Below are 16,112 nucleotides of genomic sequence, written 5' to 3'. Positions count from 1 at the left end.
GGTGCCTGGCCCGTGAGTAGCGCCCGGCGATTTGGAGGAGAGATGGGTGCTGGTGGTGCCCCGCTGTGCCCGGCACAGGGGTTAGGGTGTCTGCCTGGGGGGTGCAGCCCTCCTGAGCCCTTCCCTGAGGGCAGCGGGATGCGAATGGGGTACAAGCCTGTGGGTTTTGGGGCACTGCCCCGAGCTGGGCTGGGTTGTGTGTCCCCTGTCACTCACCCACGGCTCCTGCCCTCCCCAGGCACATCGTGGCCATCCTGTACATGCCACCGCTGCCCCCCAACCCTGCCGGGTGCTCCCATACTGTCCCTCAGGTGGAGCAAACACCACAGCACAGCCACAGGTAGGGGACATGGGGACCCGGCCCCTGGGGTGCAGGTTGGCCCTGCCCTGGCGAGGGAGAGCTCTTCCCAGGGTGGGTGTGAAGGGATGCAGGGGGGGCCTGGGCAGGGCAGGGGAGTGCTGCAGAGGGGTCAGCTGTGCTTGTCCCAGGTCTGTGGGGTTTTACAGCCCTTCCTGCGCTGCCCTGTCTAGCCCAGGTCTGTGTCTCAGTGGTGCTGAAGCCACATGTGATGAGTTGTGTCTGGTCTCAGCCTGACTTCAGGCTTGGTGGGGGAGTCAGCTGCCTCCTGTGAAACAAGTCGCCAAAATTAAGCACTGCAGCTGGGACAGCCCAGCTCCTGCCTCCTGATGTCCCTGGCGTAGGGTGCAGGGACCTGCCACGGCCATGACCAGCTTACCAGGGCCATGGGGAAAGAGCAGATCCAGCATGGCTGGATGGGTGTGGGTCTCCTTCAGCAGTCGGAGGGGACCCGGGAGGGACATACCCCACTGGGGAGCACCCGCGGCCCCCTCCCTGGAGTAGTAGGGTGACGCATGGGGTGCCACAGTGCTGGGCACTCAGCATCCCTGTGCTCCATCCCACAGGGAGCGGGCGGCTGAGTGTGGGTACCCCAGTGTGCCACGGCGCTGCGGGGGCCGGCACACCCTCACCCACCCGCTGCAGCGCTGCCCGCGCCCCCAGCCCCTCCCGCCCGGCGCCCTGCGGCCGCTCCAGCCCCAAACCCTGCTCCCCATCAAGGTAGGGATGACGAAGGTAGGGATACGGCAGGGCGAGCGAGGCTGGGAGGGTGATGCTGAGCATCCGGGGTGGTGGGGGGTGGTGGGGCGGGGAATCACCTGTGATTCATTTTCCTCAGGGAGAGCTGGGGGTGGTTTGCCTGGGGATGCTGATTTGGGCGGTATGTTTCAGCCAGCCCCCTCTCTCCTTCCCAGCACGACGAGATGGAGCTGTTGGGCCAGGATGGCCACATCTACAGGGGCCGGCGGGGCGGGCAGCTGCCTGTGCTCGTGGGCAAGGAGGGTACGGCTGGGCCACGCTCAAGGAGAGGATCCGGCGGGGGTGAAGGGGGCAGTGGAGTGGGCAGGGTGCCCAGTTTTCCCTCCACACATGTTCCCCCTGGCTCCCCCCAGCCCAGCTCCCTCTGCTCCCTCCTGCCAAACCTCCCCAGGGCCAAGCCCAAGCTGTCCCCGAGGCAGCGGGACACCAGGGACACCGGCCGCCTGCTCTCCCGGCCCCAGAGTGCTGTGTCCTCGCTCAGCCAGCCAGGTACAGCCCTGCCAGGGCACTGGGGTGGGGGGAGAGGACACCCTGCTGTGTCCCAGTGGGTGGGGGAAAGCAGGGTGGGATGGGGGTTTGGGGTGGGGTGGAAGGAGGATGGAGGGGGAGGACTGGGAGACGGGTCACCAGATCCCCATGTTGGAGCCAGAGCAAGGTGGGGGGATGTGGCAGGGTGGTCCTGGCCGCTCTGGGACAACAGCCTGTTTGCTTCAGGGTGGGGACCAGGACCCTGTTTCTGGGTGTCTCTGGCCGGGCAGGTGCGCACGGGTGGTGCCTGCCCCAGGGGCTGCAGGGGAGCTAACCCCTACCCCTCGCCCCCAGGCACCCCCGCCTCGCCAGAGACCAGGACAGCCTCCTCCCACGGCCACCTCTCCCAGGCACGGGGGCTCCTCCCGCCCCTCCGGCCCTTGTGGGACAGATCCAGCACCCCAGAAGCCAGGTAGGACTGGGGGTCCTCGACCGATCCCCCACCACCTCGGCCACCGAGCAGGCGAGCAAGCGTCTCTGGCCAGCAGCAATAAAGGGCGATGGGCAGCCAAGCACCTGCGTGGCCTGAGTGGGGTGGCCCTGGGCCGGGATCTTCCCTTCATGCATAAGGAGGGGTCGCAGCATCCCTTGTCCTGCAGCCACAGGAGGCCAGAGGCGCTGAAACCAGCCCCTGTCCAACCCCCATCCCGGCGACTGTGCCAGCCCCGTGCTGCCACACTCCCCCTGACACCCCCTGGCCTCCATGAACCCCTTTTTGGCCCTGATAGCCCCTGGCAGGGAGCTCGTGGCCCCCAAAAGGGTCTGGGGGAGCCCACACTAAAGCAGGAGGAGGATTACGCTCTGTTGCTGCTGAAGGTGGTGGGAGATGGGGACTGTGGTTGGATACGGTGACCACAGTGGGAGATGGGGACCGCGGTGGGAAGGGTGGCAGCAGGACATGGCTTCACGCCAAAAGCCAATCCCACCCCAAGCCCGCTGGTTTGCTATTCTTATCCTGCGGGATGAGCATCACTGAGCAGGTTTCCTTATCTGCTCATGGGTTGTCACCCCCTTGTCCCTCTTCCAATGCTGCCATTGATGGAAAGAGGAAGGCACTGACCCCACTGCTGCCGGGCTCGGGGCAGCTGATGATTTCCACCTCCGGAGTGAAGCACCATAACCCCTCTCTGCCCCCAGCCCTGGGGACACACATCCCCTCCTTTCTCTCCTGCCACCCCCATTGCTTGGGGCTACTTTTCCCCAGCCCCTTTCTGCCACCCCTCACCATCAGATGGGAGAAAGGCCCATGGCATGCTGAGACCTGGCATAAGTCATGTCACAAATGGAGAGGTACCAGGCAGGGAAACTGCAGTCCCTGGAAGCAACATGGTGGGGGGACCTGGGGGTGTCACAGCTGGGGACATGTGGCTGTGTGTATGGGGGAGCCGGGGCTGTCCCAGCACAAAGTGTAAAGTGCCGGGGACAGCCCCAACTCCCCCATGCACACACGCAGTGACATGGAGGGGGGGGACAGACACCAAGCGGGTGGCACCTCTCAGGTGAGTGGGAGGGTGGGAAACCCTGAGGGGAACCCCAGAGGCAGCCCGGAGGGACCCAGGCACCCGGGGAGCATCCCCTCACCCTGCCATGGTGTGTGCTGGGGGCTGCCCTGTGGAAAAACTGCTCCCCTACTTCTCCCTAAATTCGGGCGAGGAGGCACCCAGACCTCCCCCCAACAATGGCAGACCCCATCCCTGCCCACCCCACTGCAGTCTCCAGGCACCTGAGCCCCCCACCCCCGGCCGGGGATGTTTCCCCTGGGGGGTTTGGTTTTTCAGGGGAAAACTAGGTGCTGAATACCTGCTTTGGGTGCCCAGGTGGCTCCATCAGGATCTGGGATTCCCTCAGTGCCACCTCCAGTGGGATAACTGGGAGCACTCAGAGCAAACTGGTGGGCACTGGAGTAGAGCCAGCAAAGGACCATCCCGCACCCCAGGAGGGGGGGTCAGGCACTGATGGGCTTAAAAACTCATTTGCAGGATTTGGCCCAGCTGGGGCTGAGCCCTTTGCTGCGTGCACGTGTGTGTGTCTGTGTGTCCCCCAGCTCAGCCCCTCTCCCACCCACTGTCCCATTCGCTGCCGCTGGGACCCCGCTGTGCCCTATAAACACCCCCCACCCCCCCACATGAGCACCCAGCCCCATGTCCCTTTTTGGGTGCTGCCTGCACTGCTGGAGCAGGAGAGTAGCCCCCGCTGGGGCATTTTTTTTCCTTTTTTCTTCTGAGGTTGGGCCATGTTGGGGGTCTCCCCATTCCCTGGGGAATGATTTGCTGCTGTGCCTTGAGCCCCCCCCCCAGCCCTTGCTGCCATCTCCGGAGCTGCTGCATTCCCATTCTGGTTTTTGGGTTTTTTTACCCCAGCCGCTTGGTGTGTGTGCAGTGTGGCGATGGGGGAGGTGCCGTGTTCTGACTCAATTTTAATCCCGTTTGGATACTTCAGCACAAACGCGGGGCTGCTGTGTTGTTTGGAGCCGTTAGAAGGGGGGTGGAGGTCGGGGCCTGGGGCTGGGCAGCGCCTGGGCCCGGGGAGGGGGGGAAGGAGTTGGTGGCCAGCGAGCCCCCACCCATGTCCTCGGGCCGTGGGGGACACTGAAAAAAGGTCATGCTCACGTCCCTCCCCCCAAGCAGGGTTTGCCTAAAGGCCTGGCAGCCCTCCTATGGCAGGGGTCCCTGCAGGGCTGAGGCCTGGGGGGCTCATCACATGGCTGGGTGATGGGGCTGGGGAGGGGGGTGGGTTGCAAACCGCAGTGTTTTGTGAGGGTGCAGGATGGGGGCTGGGCCGCACCCCAGGACATGGGGGTCCTTGCTGTGCTCACATGGCCCCCCCCGTGGCTCCGGGGTCTCCCCTTCCCTCCGCCCCCTCTTTGGGGAGGGCAGCGGTGGCGGTGCAGGCAGGGTGCGGGCAGGGTGCGGGCAGGGTGCGGGCAGCACAAGGGACTTGGCGCAGCCTCCTGGGGGGGGGCCTGTCCCCACTGGTAATGCTGCGGCTTGGGGGGGTGCTCAAGCCCATTCTCAGTCCCAGGGATGTTCTCCAGCAAAGAGAAAAGGCAGGGACAGCTGGGGTTAAATAAGTGATTTTTTTTTATTTATTTATTTTTAAATTAATAAAAAACCTTCAACCTGTTTTTTTGTTGTTGTTTTTGGGGTTGGTTTTTTTTTTTTTTAGCAAGATTGATTTGAAAACTAAAAAATCCTCCCTCCAGCTCCCCCCTCTCTGGGGAAGGGCCATGAATGGCAGTTGCAGGGAGAGGGTGGGGGCATCACCTTGATACATCCCCCTATGCCCTGGGGGTGCCAAGGGAGGGAGGATGGGGTTGGGGGGGGTTCCGGGGGGGTCTGTGTAAGAAGCCGGGGAAGAGAAGAGGCATGTTTGCTCTGGGCGCTGCAACAAGTGTCCAGGAAATCCAGAGCCAGGGATGGGGGGACCAGCGGCTCCGTGCCCGTAGCCATGATCTGGGGCGCCAACAGTTGCCTCCATCCGTTTATTTTTTTATTTCCTCCCCCCCCCCCCCCCCCCCCCCGCCCTCTTCCTTCTCCTGCCCTGCTGCAGGGATGCTGGGATGGGGAGCCACAGGGAAACCCCACACACACACCCAGCAGCCACCTCCGTGCTGCTGCTCCTTCTCTCTGGATTTATATACATTAGATATATTTATATATTATAGTTATATATTTTTTAAAAAAATGGGGGGAGAAAAGACCAGCTAGTGACTCTTGCAGAGGCTCTCGTGGGCTGGTGCCCTCCCCGGCAGTGTGTGTCATCCCCCCCCCACTTAGGCCAGGTAACTGTTCCAAAATGCTGGATGTTCCTCTTTGCTTCAGTGGTTAGATCAGCGCAGATTATCACCTCATGACGCGGGCATGCCCTTCACTGTGTCATTTCCATGCTGGAGTTTTTGTACTGCGTTCCCTGTATAAACCAGCACCTCTGGCAGGGAAGAGGTTTGGCTTATGGACAGCAAGTCCCGGGCCCATATCAGAGGCTGGTTGCTGTTTGGTTCAAGTCTGAAGACTGTGTTATGTCTGGACACTCTCGGTGCATCCTAGTTCATCTCTCTCTTACTTTTTATAGTGCTGCTGGAAGTTTTTCAGGATAAAGGACAAAGGCTGCTACACATGTAGTTTTTCTATGAATCATGTCAGTGCAAAAGTAGAGTCAGGATTTTTGTGATGGCTACTCACGGGCTCCTGTCAGCAGATGCCCCCCGTCTCATAGAGGAATCCTCCATCGATGAGGTGCATCTGCTTTCTGGGCTGCTGGGGAAGGGCTGGCTCTGGTAACTGGGTTGATTTAAGGCACCAAAACCCACAAACTGATGTTCTTCCCCTGCCACGTAGCTCATCTCTGAAATGACTGGTTTCATCAGATACTTTCAGTTAGCTGGTTCTTCACTGGGGAAAAAAAAAAAAAAAGCGTGTGTGATTAGTGATTAGTACGTGTTCAGATCATGCTTCTCTGTGTATATTTTCTCCTTAATGCACAGATATTAGTCATCCCTGCCTGGACACTTCCCTTCCCACAGCTGAGTGCATGTGATCGCTTTCTCACTGCACAGACCTTCTACCCGCCCCTCTCCCCCAGCTGATGACGCGCTGTTGGATACCTGTTCCGATCCGATATCGGGGAGGGTTCTTAAACAATCCCGAGAGCGAGATTAAGACACAAATGAGGTCAGATGCTGCATAACCTTATAAACTTTATTTTCTATAACAACTAACAAGAGCGATAGGACAGAGAGGAAAAGAAAGGAAAAGGTCAGAATCCCTAAGCAAGAACACGGTAGAGGCACAACTAATTACCGCCACCACGACTGGGGACCCGGCGATGTTCTGTCGGTCCGATGATGCTCCACGTTCCTGGCTCCGAGTTGGTTCCCCTCTTCTAGTTGGTTCCCATCTTCTAGTTGGTTTCCCTCTTCAAAGGAGTACACAGTCTGTCTTTTTTATAGTCCCCGTCCCCACAGTTTGTCCGCCCATTTCCACGGGGCTCGTTGCTGTAGGTGCCACCCCGTGGCCCTCCATGCGCGCATGCCCGGGTGTCCATGGTGGTCGTGCTGGCGAGGGGCCGATCTGTCTCGCCGCGGTTTCCCCTCCACCCGGCTCACGCGTAGGAGCAGCTCGATGGGGGTCTCGTCTAGGGCGGATGTGGTTTTTGTCAGGGACTCTGTGTTTCCTTCAAGATGTGCCCCTTCATGCTGAGTCAGGAAGTGGTCGTCGTGGAGACAGCGATGTTGAGACATGCTAAAAGTCCAAAAAGTTCCTTACACCGCCCCGTGGCTCAACATCGCTGTCTTCGTGATGGTGTGAAAGATAACAGTACAGAAAGAGGAGAGAGAAAAGCTAGAAAAGTGCGCAATACAACAACAAATTTTTTTTTTTTTTTATAAACATTTTTAAACACTATTCTTAACAACAATAGACAAACATCTTTTAACACTATTTTTAACAACAATAAACATTTTTAGTCTAACAAGTATGTATTTTTATCAATATTTCTAACAGTGAACATTTTTATCTAACAAACATATATTTTTAACAATACTTAAACATTTTTATCTAACAATTTTAACATATTGAAACCAATTAACATTATAAAACTAGAACATCTTATAAACTAATTTTAAGGCTCTGAATCCGCAGAGGGATGCAGCGACAGTCTCCATGGAAAGCACTTACAGGGACAAAACAGAAGTATGACAATAATAAGCAAGATAATAGCCAGCAAGACAGAAAGGGCAACATGAATTAAAAGTAATGCTAAAAAGCAATCCATTGCAAACAAAAAATACCACAAAATGTTCAGGGCCCTGCAAGTGCACGTGGTCTGCTGCTCCGGTCTGCTAGAATCAGGATCAGTATGCGCAGAGGGAAAAAGGGCTTCCCTTATCCCAAAGCGCATGCGTCATCCGAGCCTGGAAAATTCTATTTAAATTTAAACCAAAACAAATAAACAATACTATTATTTCTAACAATATTAAAACTAATTAACTTTATAAAACAAAGACATCTTGCAAACTAGACTTGAGATTCAAGAAGATCATCAAAAGAGCACGAAGGCAGTTGAGATTCGGGTAAAGCGGCGGAAGAACATGATGGTTGGGGTTCAGGAACAGCGGCAGAAGACGATGATTGAGGAGGAGATGCAGGGGAATCAGCAGAGGAATGCAGTGGTTGTTGCTCGGGTGAAGCGACAGAGGAAGACGAAGTTAGTTTACAAAAATCACATTTGCAACGGCAAAAAAGAAACATTACAATAACAAACAAGGCAATAGCCGATAAAACGAGGATTAAAGCTAATGCAGAAATGCAATCCACATCCATGGTTGCTATAGATTGCAAAAAATTACGGAGCTGCAAAATGGTGGTCTAGTTTGCCTGAGTTGGGGGTCTGTCTATGCAGCAAGAAAATGGATTTCCACGCCCCCAGCCCAGAGCACATGTGTTGTTTAGGCCTACATAAGGTTTAAATGATTGATACAGCGGTAGACTTTGATTGGCAAACAGCACGAATCTGTTTTACACCATCAGGTGAGGCAGTAGATGTAAATTGCATGTTGGATACATGTTTGATTAACTGAACAAAGCAAGGAATGATACAGGACAAAAACACCAAGGCAGCAAATGCACATAACAGATAAAATAAAAGCTGTTTTACCCATGGTGCTCCGGGTAACCAAGACCATAAATCACCATTCCAGCCATTCCATGTTTGCGCAGGGACATGGGCCCGTTTCACTATGGATCGGCTGCTGAAATGACTCTGCAGGCACAGATGTGGCCAGAGGACTGTAAGGAGGCTGGGGAGGGGCCGGGTGGCTGTGGGTGCTCTGGGGTCTCTGTGGGCTGGGCATCCTGCTATGTTGCTTCTGCTATTGCTTCAGGGCCGTCCCCTGCAGTTCCGTTCATCCCATGCATGCCAGACCAGCTCTGGACTGCACAGGTTGCCAGAACAGCCCAGCCACCTGCCTTGTTGCAAGTAGCTACTAATCTTTTTCATGTTACTGTTCCACAGCAAAATCCAGCACAAACATGCTGTACTGTAGGCAGCTTCTGCAAAATCTTGAAATAAAAGTAGCATTTATGATGGGAAAGACTAACTGAAGCAGTTACATTTGCCCATGCTATTTTTTTTATACCACTTGTAAGAAGAGAAATATCTTTCAGGTTTTATCTCTTTCTTTTCCCTATCCCTCTCTCTTCTTCAAAAATTACTTTGCTATGATAAAAGCTGGACACAGATCCATCTTTGGAAGAGTGGTGGGAGATAGCGTAAGCTGGGGTTGGGTCAATTTATTATTCAGGCTTTTAAGCAAAACTGGAGGAAATTGTGAAACCAAGGTTGCAAGGAGAGGCGAGCAATATATTATTTCCTTTTCCTTTCAGATTACCAGTTCAGCTGGAGGACAAAAACACATGTTGAACAAAAAAAATAGTGACTTAGTTTTTAATTATTTCAGATAATCTTTCCTCTGCATGTGAAGGTAAAATAAAATGCCAATGACTCTTCTGTGTTAAAAAAAAAAAAAAAAATCTTTTCACTTTTTGTTCAACATTCTCTTGTTAGTTTGTTGTGGTTTCCCAAGGCTGTTACGCATTAGCAGTATCTGCCTTGTGCAAGCGCTTGCGGATCCTGCTGTTAGGCCACACCTCTGTGGGACTGGAAGGCCAGCTCTGGTGGCAGAGATGCGTTTTCCATGTGTTCAAGTGATTCCAGAGATAGGGCTTGAAGAATGATGGGGGATTGGAGCTGTAAAGCGTTTGAACTTTGAGGATGCGAATTAAAAGTGACAATGAATGTTTAGAACATCAGAACCCCTTGAGGGTTGCATGGGTTAAAGTAATATCGGGTTTTTACTTTCAGACAACTTATGTAACAGGTTTTGTCAAGTTCAATGTTCATTATCTTATTATGAGAGCAGCTTATGGAGGAGGGAAGAGATGCTGTTTATGCATCCTTAGGCTTCCCAACCTTGGCATGCAAGCTTAAATCTTGGAACTACTCATATAAACAAGTTTAAGTGCATATTCATTGTTTGAAGACTTTGGGAAAAAATACTGGAAGTTTTCTGGGGAGTAGAGAAGCTGTGACTTACTTAAAGAAGAAAAAACACACAAAGCCCCCTCCAACTCTTAGATATTTGGGGTAGATAGTCAATGACAGGCAGAACAGGTTCAAGTCCTGGAAAAGTTAATGGGAACTGGATGCTTCATTCTTTTTACCCCCATAATTACTTCTTGCAAACCAGTTATCTATCAAAATGAGTTGCATTTGGATGAGTAGGTCCCAAAAGTCCCTGAAGCGGTTCTAAAAATCTTACTTCTCTCCCTTGCATGCTGTCCCCTCCCTCCTTAATTTTTTAGGGGGCAGAGACCATTACAGCCTGCAGCTGATGTATAAATACAGTTTCTTTGCCAGCTTTAAAATACTGGGCACTTCTGGTGAAAGAAGCAGCAAAGCAGATGGCAAGTGAATTTGAAGCTTAGAAACTGTATCCTTGAGTATTTCATGATCACACCATCTGGATTATCATTTGCCTACCTGGCTTTAGAACTCAGCATGCCTTCAGCAGAAGGTAGCTTTGGGTTGAGGAGAAATTGTCAGAAGCATTATAGAAAAGTCTACTGTTGCTCTAAACTTCTGCTCACAAGCTGAACTGTGATTCCAGCGTAGCACGCTACTGCTTCCACTGCTGTTTGTGGGAGCAGGATCAAAGGCAGGTGATTCATCACATCTTGAGAGAGACTCCTGTGCTCACATCTGATAGACTGGTGGATGAAGAGACCACCCTTCTGACATCTAACCAGTGGTTCCTGCTGTTCGTTTGCCTCCCTGCTCTATGTGCTGGTAGACCTATGGGACATGACCCTGACTGACTACTCTTCTCCCCCAAATTTATTAGCAGCTGTTCTTAGCACGGATCACATCCCTGTTGTGACAAAGCACAACTGTAGGAGGTGGTAAGCTCCGGCACAGAGGTGGAAAAGACCCATGGGAGCGGGAATACTTTGTAACCAAAGACCTGAGATCTTCAGGTAATTCGGCCAAAAACGTGTACGTTTGCCCAGACTCCTCCAAGGAAGGTACCCAGATGATTTTACTCCCTGATAATTCACTCTCCTCTCTGGGATCTGACCAGGATTCCTCCCACAAATACCCCAGACTCTCCTGCACCCTGCTGCAGGGATATCAGATCCAAGGAAGCACCCTCACACTCCTCCAAGGATGCCACCTGAGATATTTCTGACCTTCTGACAAACTCTCCCACCTCCACAATCCAACCATGATCCCTCCCAGGAACGGCCTGGAGTCTTTTCAACTCTGCTTTAGGGAGGCCTAATCCTGGGTAGCAGCCCCAGACTCCTCCAAGGAAGATACCCAGACGATTTTCTCACTGAAGAATGGTCTATTCTCTGGGATCTGACCAAGATTCCTCCCAGACATGTCCCAGGCTGTCCTAAGAGCCGCTGCAGTGGTCTGAGACGCCAGGTAGCAGCCCCAGACTCCTCCAAGGATGATACCCAGACGTTTTTTTCTCCCTCATAACACAAGCTCTTCTCAGGGATCTGACCAACCTTCCTCCCAGACATGTCACACACTGACCTGACAATGATACAGGGCCCTGAGTTTCCAGGTACAGCCCAAGAAGTCTCCAAGGAGGCCACAGGAAATGTTTTTTACCTTCTGGAGACACCTCCTCTCCAGCTTCCACCCAGATCTTCTGACAGGCATCTCCTGCTCTCTTCTCTCTTTGGTTTAGGACCAGCACATCGCAGGCAGCAGCCCCTGACACCTCCAAAGGAGACAACCGAGATCTGTTTTCTCCTGTAAAGAAAGATTTTGGCTTCAGCATCATCCCACGCTTCCTCACAGACACATTTCTGGTATCTTTTAGCGGATTTTTAACAAGCCTAATCCTGGGTAGCAACACCAGACTCCTCCAAGGAAGGTACCCAGATGATTTTACTCCCTGATAATTCACTCTCCTCTCTGGGATCTGACCAGGATTCCTCCCAGACATGCCCCAGATTCTCCTGCACCCTGCTGCAGGGATATCAGATCCAAGGAAGCACCCTCACACTCCTCCAAGGATGCCACCTGAGATATTTCTGACCTTCTAACAAACTCTCCCACCTCCACAATCCAACCATGATCCCTCCCAGGAACGGTCTGGAGTCTTTTCAACTTTGCTTTAGGGAGGCCTAATTCTGGGTAGCAGCCCCAGACTCCTCCAAGGAAGATACCCAGACCGATTTTCTCCCTGAAGAATGGTCTATTCTCTGGGATCTGACCAAGACTCCTCCCAGACATGTCACAGACTGTCCTAAGAGCTGCTGCATTGGCCTGAGACGTCAGGTAGGAGACTCAGACTCCTCCGAGGAAGATACTCAGGCGTTTTTTTCTCCCTCATAACACACGCTCTTCTCAGGGATCTGACCAACCTTCCTCCCAGACATGTCACACACTGACCTGACAATGACACAGGGCCCTGAGTTCACAGGTACAGCCCAAGAAGTCTCCAAGGAGGCCACAGGAAATGTTTTTTACCTTCTGGAGAAACCTCCTCTCCAGCTTCCACCCAGATCTTCTGACAGGCATCTCCTGCTCTCTTCTCTCTTTGGTTTAGGGCCATCACATCGCAGGCAGCAGCCCCTGACACCTCCAAAGGAGACAACCGAGATCTGTTTTCTCCTGTAAAGAAAGATTTTGGCTTCAGCATCATCCCACGCTTCCTCACAGGCACGTTCTGGTGTCTTTTCGCGGGGATTTCGCAAGCCTAATCCTGGGTAGCAACCCCAGACTCCTCCAAGGAAGGTACCCAGATGATTTTTCTCCCTGATAATTCACTCTCCTCTCTGGGATCTGACCAGGATTCCTCCCAGATATGCCCCAGACTCTCCTGCACCCTGCTGCAGGGATATCAGATCCAAGGAAGCACCCTCACACTCCTCCAAGGATGCCCCCTGAGATATTTCTGACCTTCTGACAAACTCTCCCACCTCCACAATCCAACCAAGATCCCTCCCAGGAACGGTCTGGAGTCTTTTCAACTCTGATTTAGGGAGGCCTAATCCTGGGTAGCAGCCCCAGACTCCTCCAAGGAAGATACCCAGACCGATTTTCTCCCTGAAGAATGGTCTATTCTCTGGGATCTGACCAAGATTCCTCCCAGACATGTCCCAGACTGTCCTAAGAGCTGCTGCATTGGCCTGAGACGTCAGGTAGGAGACTCAGACTCCTCCGAGTAAGATACTCAGGCGTTTTTTTCTCCCTCATAACACACGCTCTTCTCAGGGATCTGACCAACCTTCCTCCCAGACATGTCACACACTGACCTGACAATGACACAGGGCCCTGAGTTCACAGGTACAGCCCAAGAAGTCTCCAAGGAGGCCACAGGAAATGTTTTTTACCTTCTGGAGACACCTCATCTCCAGCTTCCACCCAGATCTTCTGACAGGCATCTCCTGCTCTCTTCTCTCTTTGGTTTAGGGCCAGCACATCGCAGGCAGCAGCCCCTGACACCTCCAAAGGAGACAACCGAGATCTGTTTTCTCCTGTAAAGAAAGATTTGGGCTTCAGCATCACCCCACGATTTCTCACAGGCATGTTCTGGTGTATTTCGCGGGGATTTCGCAAGCCTAAACCTGGGTAGCAACCCCAGACTCCTCCAAGGAAGGTACCCAGATGATTTTACTCACTGATAATTCACTCTCCTCTCTGGGATCTGACCAGGATTCCTCCCAGACATGCCCCAGACTCTCCTGCACCCTGCTGCAGGGATATCAGATCCTAGGAAGCAGCCTCACACTCCTGCAAGGATGCCACCTGAGATATTTCTGACCTTCTGACAAACTCTCCCACCTCCACAATCCAAACAAAATCCCTCCCAGGAATGTCCTGGAGTCTTTTCAACTCTGATTTAGGGAGGCCTAATCCTGGGTAGCAGCCCCAGACTCCTCCAAGGAAGATACCCAGACCGATTTTCTCCCTGAAGAATGGTCTATTCTCTGGGATCTGACCAAGATTCCTCCCAGACATGTCCCAGACTCTCCTGCACCCTGCTGCAGGGATATCAGATCCAAGGAAGCACCCTCACACTCCTCCAAGGATGCCCCCTGAGTTATTTCTGACCTTCTGACAAACTCTCCCACCCACACAATCCAACCAAGATCCCTCCCAGGAACGGCCTGGAGTCTTTTCAACTCTGCTTTAGGGAGGCCTAATCCTGGGTAGCAGCCCCAGACTCCTCCAAGGAAGATACCCAGAAAGAATTTCTCCCTGAAGAATGGTCTATTCTCTGGGATCTGACCAAGATTCCTCCCAGACATGTCACACACTGACCTGACATGGATACAGGGCCCTGAGATTCCAAGTACAACCCAAGAAGTCTCCAAGGAGGCCACAGGAAATGTTTTTTACCTTCTGGAGACACCTCCTCTCCAGCTTCCACACAGATCTTCTGACAGGCATCTCCTGCTCTCTTCTCTCTTTGGTTTAGGGCCAGCACATCGCAGGCAGCAGCTCCTGACACCTCCAAAGGAGACAACCGAGATCTGTTTTCTCCTTTAAAGAAAGATTTTGGCTTCAGCATCATCCCACGCTTCCTCACAGGCATGTTCTCGTGTCTTTTCAGGGGGATTTCGCAAGCCTAATCCTGGGTAGCAACCCCAGACTCCTCCAAGGAAGGAACCCAGATGATTTTTCTCCCTGATAATTCACTCTCCTCTCTGGGATCTGACCAGGATTCCTCCCAGACATGCCCCAGACTCTCCTACACCCTGCTGCAGGGATATCAGATCCAAGGAAGCACCCTCACACTCCTCCAAGTATGCCACCGGAGATATTTCTGACCTTCTGACAAACTCTCCCATCTCCACAATCCAACCATGATCCCTCCCAGGAATGGCCTGGAGTCTTTTCAGCTTTGCTTTAGGGAGGCCTAATCCAGGGTAGCAGCCCCAGACTCCTCCAAGGAAGATACCCAGAACGATTTTCTCCCTGAAGAATGGTCTATTCTCTGAGATCTGACCAAGATTCCTCCCAGACATGTCCCAGACTCTCCTGCACCCTGCTGCAGGGATATCAGATCCAAGGAAGCACCCTCACACTCCTCCAAGGATGCCCCCTGAGATATTTCTGACCTTCTGACAAACTCTCCCACCTCCACAATCCAACCAAGATCCCTCCCAGGAACGGTCTGGAGTCTTTTCAACTCTGATTTAGGGAGGCCTAATCCTGGGTAGCAGCCCCAGACTCCTCCAAGGAAGATACCCAGACCGATTTTCTCCCTGAGGAATGGTCTATTCTCTGGGATCTGACCAAGATTCCTCCCAGACATGTCACACACTGTCCTAAGAGCTGCTGCAGTGGCCTGAGACACCAGGTAGCAGCCCCAGACTCCTCCAGGGAAGACACCCAGACCGATTTTCTCCCTGAGGAATGGTCTATTCTCTGGGATCTGACCAAGATTCCTCCCAGACATGTCCCAGACTCTCCTGCACCCTGCTGCAGGGATATCAGATCCAAGGAAGCACCCTCACACTCCTCCAAGGATGCCACCTGAGATATTTCTGACCTTCTGACAAACTCTCCCACCTCCACAATCCAACCAAGATCCCTCCCAGGAACGGTCTGGAGTCTTTTCAACTCTGATTTAGGGAGGCCTAATCCTGGGTAGCAGCCCCAGACTCCTCCAAGGAAGATACCCAGACCGATTTTCTCCCTGAAGAATGGTCTATTCTCTGGGATCTGACCAAGATTCCTCACAGACATGTCCCAGAATGTCCTAAGAGCTGCTGCATTGGCCTGAGACGTCAGGTAGGAGACTCAGACTCCTCCGAGGAATATACTCAGGCGTTTTTTTCTCCCTCATAACACACGCTCTTCTCAGGGATCTGACCAACCTTCCTCCCAGACATGTCACACACTGACCTGACAATGACACAGGGCCCTGAGTTCCCAGGTAGAGCCCAAGAAGTCTCCAAGGAGGCCACAGGAAATGTTTTTTACCTTCTGGAGACACCTCCTCTCCAGCTTCCACCCAGATCTTCTGACAGGCATCTCCTGCTCTCTTCTCTCTTTGGTTTAGGGCCATCACATCGCAGGCAGCAGCCCCTGACACCTCCAAAGGAGACAACCGAGATCTGTTTTCTCCTGTAAAGAAAGATTTTGGACTCAGCATCATCCCACGCTTCCTCACAGGCACGTTCTGGTGTCTTTTCGTGGGGATTTCGCAAGCCTAATCCTGGATAGCAACACCAGACTCCTCCAAGGAAGGTACCCAGATGATTTTACTCCCTGATAATTCACTCTCCTCTCTGGGATCTGACCAGGATTCCTCCCAGACATGCCCCAGACTCTCCTGCACCCTGCTGCAGGGATATCAGATCCAAGGAAGCACCCTCACACTCCTCCAAGGATGCCACCTGAGATATTTCTGACCTTCTGACAAACTCTCCCATCTCCA

At 52.9% G+C, this 16,112-nt stretch overlaps 1 long non-coding RNA gene across 1 annotated transcript; it reads left to right on the top strand.

Moving 5' to 3' along the window:
• The first annotated feature begins 924 nt into the window (after positions 1-924).
• On the top strand, positions 925-2,052 carry LOC141954975 (uncharacterized). Its single transcript, XR_012632309.1, has 3 exons — positions 925-1,078; positions 1,273-1,606; positions 1,940-2,052. It is a non-coding gene; the product is annotated as an uncharacterized LOC141954975 (long non-coding RNA).
• Positions 2,053-16,112: the final 14,060 nt, after the last annotated feature.

Source organism: Athene noctua, unplaced genomic scaffold (assembly GCF_965140245.1).
Source record: "Athene noctua unplaced genomic scaffold, bAthNoc1.hap1.1 HAP1_HAP1_scaffold_47, whole genome shotgun sequence".
Lineage (NCBI taxonomy): Eukaryota > Metazoa > Chordata > Aves > Strigiformes > Strigidae > Athene > Athene noctua.
The sequence above is the reverse complement of the archived record's forward strand: the minus strand, read 5'-3'. Positions and strand labels throughout refer to the sequence as shown.